Here is a 5,245-nt window from a genome sequence, read left to right on the forward strand (position 1 = left end):
ACAGCGCCACCCGCAACCCCACACCTCTTGTACTGCTAGGCTAATTTTTATTTTTAAATGTTTTTGTGCAAGAGGAATTCTGTGAAAAGGAGCTGCTTAACAAAATTAAGATACACATAAAGGACAGTCTGCATCCTTTCCTTTGGGTTGACAGAAACAAAAAGTGGCTTGTTGTTGTTGTTTAGTCGTGTCTCACTCTTCGTGACTCCATGGACCAGAGCATGCCAGGCACTCCTGTCTTCCACTGCCTCCCGCAGTTTGGTCAAACTCAAGTTGGTAGCTTCGAGAACACTGTCCAACCATTCTAAGTAGATTCTAAGTAGAAGGCTTAGGGTAAAAAAACAGCTAGTGCCAGGAAGATATCTGGCTGGGAAAGAAAATTGGAACCATCAAGTGTCTTCCTCCAGTACACACTTCCCTTCCTCCTGCCTGACTGCTGGTTTGAATTTGAAGATTCAAAATTTATTCTTCCTCTTTTGTGGTGGGAGGAAGGTCTTCACTCTTTAGTCCATGCTGTTAGTGTTTTCACCTTACTTTCTGATGTTTTAAGATGTGCCCCCTCACTTTTGGTATCAGAGCTGAGCTGAAGGGGAGGGGCATCATAAAACAGTGAAGTACATAGCTAAGGCAGGGGAGGGAGTAGATTTTGCTCCCCAAACTTATTTTAGAGTAAAAGGTTAATCTTCTCACCACCACTACCCTACTTTATATTCAAACTATCACTGAGCATTTAATACACGTGTGCATTTGGTTAGGCCCTTAGTCTCTTCAACTTTCTGCCACCTGCTATTTCCTCAGCTCCTTTGAATGTGTACGCTCTTTCTGCGTGTACTCAAGTGTGTACTCACTTTCTTTAGACAACTTGACCAGTTTTGCACTCCTACCAAGAACACACAAACTCTTTCCCCTTTCATTAGCTCATTTTTTATCTCACTCTTCTAAACCATCTTTTTCTGTTCTTGTTTTCCTCAGACCCCTCTCTGCCTTATCCAACCTTCCCTCAGCTTTCCATTTCTGGAATACCTTCCTTTAGCCTCCATGTGTTCAGGCTGCTTACCTGTGAGTGCTGCTTCCTCCTGGGACCTCTTCCTGTTGAGCTTTCCAGTCCATATTCTCCATGTGAGAGATTTTGTTTTGTTTTGTTTACTTCATCTGGCAAAGTTGGAGCAATATGAAGCCACAGCCTAATAATCTCCCTCAGCAGATGGAATGTTCACAGAAACTGTTAAACCTCACAGTAGCTCAGCCAACTCAGGAACCAGAGGCTTCATTGCCACTGCTTTCAAAATTGACACAAAACCTCTTAGAAATGCACCTGGGATTAGAAAACTGGGATTAGAGAAGGCTGATAAACTAATGTAGCTTAGCAAAAAATAAAAATGCATAAATCCACAGAATAAAAAAGAGATATGGGTCATGTAGTTCAGCCCTGAAGTACAAACATAGCCAAAGAAAGAACACTTTGAATTAATTGGTTTAAAATATGCATCTGCTCAAATAAAGGTATTATTTCAAACAATAAAACATTATTGCAAAATCAGATTGCAATCGATTCAATTTGTTCCACATAGAAGGTTCAGATATGATCCAAATCTAGGGGGTGGGGGAAAACTCTCCTACCCCTTGCCACTTAAAGTAATATTTTCATTTATTAGTTTCGCCGAAGGCAGAAAGTTCCTCTCACTCATTCTGGCTATGATTGTGTCTGAGAGCAGGAATAATTCTGGTCCCTTCAAACAGCTGTCTACTGCTGCCCTCTTGCTGGTTTTTAATAAGTAATCTCCAGCCAGGAGCAGCCATGGTAACAATAAATGTGTCACCAGCCTTACATGCTTCCTTTGGTGGTGATTCTAGACCATTTATCATCATAAAAAATGGCTTGTGTCATCCTGAATGATATTAAAAGTTGCTCCAGGACTTTAGTAATGAAACAACGTGCCTGCCAGACCTATGGAGAAGCTGAGAACACACAGCGTTTCCCTCACAGCTAGTCGTCAGTCATCTGCTTGCTCTCTCAGGATAACCAAAGTTTTTAGACCGTGTCTATGGAAGTCTTTGGAGACCAGCCAGCAACATTTTATTAACTTGTCTTTATTTCTTCTGATCCAAAATTTGCGGGTGCTACTGTCTCAAACCTTAGGAGTTCCCAAGAATAACTGACATTTCTCATCAGTGGCTGAGAGGTTTTCCGGAAAATTTCCCAGCAATTCTACTGGTTCAATAGGACCATCCTAATTAAATGCTGGGAAAGGAGAATTTGACTCACATGGTCATTGGGGTCTGACCTGGGCAACCTTGCCAAACAAGTGGCTCCCTAGGACATACAGTTATTTTTGTTTTATAGCCCAAACCATCCATGTGACTCAGGATAGATTATAATTTTAAGTAAGTACATGGATCCCTGTCCTTCTAGGACTTGCATCAGTGTCTATTGCTGGTGACAGCGCTGTTTCTGGTGGTTAATGCTTTTTTCAGCCATGGCATGCTAATGTGAGTAAAGAGTCTCTATAAATATGACAAGCATGCTTGGTTTTTCCTCAGGATTAGAGATACCCAACGTAGCCGGAGGGGTGTATTGGTCTTCCCTCAGAAGGTGATTTGGTATCACCCTAGAATCAGATCTCTGCCCAGCATAAATCTTCAGTTCTAGGCAAGATTTTAAAAGACAACTGTACTGTTTCAAACAAAGGGGTCATTTTCAACATGTATGCCCTGTATTAATATTAAAATAAGCCCAGTAAGAAAGGCATCAGTTCAGTTAGAGATGTGGGCTTACTGGCGGGGGGGGGGGGAATAAATTGTGAAAATTTCTATAAACATTTCTGGAAAGTTTTCCACAACCCTAAATCAGCTGCTATTTGATTTTGCATGTAGATTTAAAGGTAGTAAACATATGAAAATTGTATGCTGCATTAATTTTATGAGCTGCCCACTCAGAAGTGAGTCCTATTAAATTACGTAGGGCTTATTACCAGATAAATAGGGTTAGGCTGTTTGCGGCAGAAAACTGAAGAACAATTGAACCCAATAATAAACATGAAGATGAATGGCTGCAATACTGTCCATGCTTACATTGGAGCAAATTCAAATGAAACCAGTGAGATAAGTAAATATGGCTAGAACTGGGCTCCACATTTCCCTGCCTGTTAGTAGTACCCCTTTCTCGCCATGGGTCTGGTGCTGCCTTACCCTATGCCAAATGAATGATATCTTGTTACTGGCAAACCAGAATTTATTCTGGAATGCATTATGCCTTAAATTCATGTTCCTCATAGCCAACAGATGAGACTGCCTGGTAGATAACACAGTGAAAGGACAGTGCTCTTGTGCTTAAATCCTGCTTGCTGGCTTCCCACAGACATCTGGATGGCCACTGTGAGAACAGGATGCTAGACTAGATGGACCGTTGGCCTGATCCAGCAGGCTCTTCTTATGTCTGTAAGGCCAGTCTACGGATATTAGTCTCTCTCTGCAGTGGCGTAGCGTGGGGGATGCAGGGGGGGCCGGCCGCACCAGGCGCAACATCTGGGGGGGTGCGCTCGCCGCCTCCGGAGTCGCCGAAGAGCCTCGGGCGCAGGCTGTAGCAGAGCCCCATGTCTCGCGGAACCGATGAGCTGGCAGCGGCTCTCAGCGCTGGCCGCGGAGGGCGTGCCAGGCAGCCCCTCCTCACAGCCCCGCCGCCGCCGCTGCAGCTGCTGGGCCATGTTGCATTTTCCTCGCCTCTCTGCCCTCCTCCTCCTCCGGGCAAGCGGCGTCGTTTGGGCGGCAGCGCCAGCGGCAACTCGCCTCAGATCACCTGACACGGACCCGCCGCCGCGGCTACCTTACTGTAAATACCCCAGCCCAGGCAGCAGCAAGAAGAAGCTGGCAGCGGCGGCAGGTTAGGGGTTAGGTGGCGCAAATTACTTGACTTGCCCCGGGTGCTGACAACCCACGCTACGCCGCTGTCTCTCTGGAAACCATTCAAAGATTAGATATTATATGATTAAACATTAACAGTCCCAGCCTCTGCTAGGTTCACTTTTAAGAGTAATATAGAAAGAAACATTTGGGCAATTGTCGGTTTCTGTAACTCTATTGCCCCTGGTGTGATTCTGTCTGTCATGCATCTCTTAGAGGCGGCCAAAGTAGGGTCCTCCTGATGCTGGTGGAGCACAACTGGCATCACCCCTAACCATTGGCCACTCTGGCTGGGGATGATGGGATCGGTAATCCCACAATATCTGGAGGGCTGTAGGTTCCCTATCTCTTATTTAGTCTGGACACCTGTGCAGAAAAAAAGCCTTCTCCCTCCAGTAACCCCTGGCTAACTTCCGAATTGTTACTAAATTATTACCGGTATGTACAACATGCCTCTCCCTTCTTCATAGGATGTTTTTAAACAGAGGTGGCCATCTCTCTGGGATTCCTTAGTTGTGATTCCTGAGTCGCAGGCTGTTGGACTAGATGACCCTTGGAAGTCCCTTCCAGCTTTACGATTCTACAATCTCTTTGGTAAAACAATAAACAATACAGATTTGCCACCTCGCCAGTTTAAAACCGAGCCATGTTGGAATTGGGCTCCAGCGTCAGCGCTGAGAAGTAAATAAAGGAACGACAGTAATTTCTCCTTGCGTCGAGGAAATTCAACCAACATGTTTTCGCTTTCAGTGCTTAAGTAAAATGAAAAGCAGACGTACAAAATAATAACAGGGTATCGCACACGCTGCTGTCCCCTATATCAACAAACCCTTATGCCGCTTCTCCTTTCAATATGAAAACGGTTATTAGATAACCCCCTCACCAACGGTGGAGACTCCCTCCCTCCCTCAGCGTCTCCCCACAAACACAAAGTCTGCTTAACGACAAGACTCCCTTCCTCACTGATTGGCTATTCTATGGTCGAGCCGATTCACACACTTCTCCTTGCTGACTGGATCGGAACTATAATTACAGTACGTGAATCTCGTTGTGGGCGGAGACCGCTTGGGAATATGGAGTAAGGGGCGGAAAAGAAGGGAGCGAGAGAAAGACGGAGCGGTTTCTTTACTAACTGGAGCAGAGGGGGCGGCCTATGGTCGTTCGAACAAACAAAGTCGCAATATCGCCTCGCGCAGCCGTAAAATAGCGTCGGAACTACTTTCACGGCAGGGGGCACTAATCCGACCAGTCGTCGCGGCGGCGAAGGGGGGGCCTGACGGCGGACGAGACTTTTGTGATTGGCATTGCAGATAGCCTATGAGACGGTAACGCCGATCCAGGCGGT

The 5,245-nt window shown here is 45.6% G+C and overlaps 1 long non-coding RNA gene across 6 annotated transcripts in view; it reads right to left on the minus strand.

The window, feature by feature from the left end:
• LOC308479126 overlaps positions 1 to 5,154 on the minus strand; it is a 42,984-nt gene extending 37,830 nt beyond the window's left edge. For 3 of the 6 annotated variants that reach the window (XR_013987469.1, XR_013987470.1, XR_013987471.1), the window contains exon 1: positions 4,864 to 4,974. This is a non-coding gene — a long non-coding RNA (uncharacterized lncRNA). The other 3 variants (XR_013987472.1, XR_013987468.1, XR_013987473.1) reach the window with 3 other exon arrangements.
• Positions 5,155 to 5,245: the final 91 nt, after the last annotated feature.

The sequence above is a fragment of the Podarcis pityusensis genome (genome assembly GCF_964106645.2).
Source record: "Podarcis pityusensis genome assembly, chromosome: 6".
NCBI lineage: Eukaryota > Metazoa > Chordata > Lepidosauria > Squamata > Lacertidae > Podarcis > Podarcis pityusensis.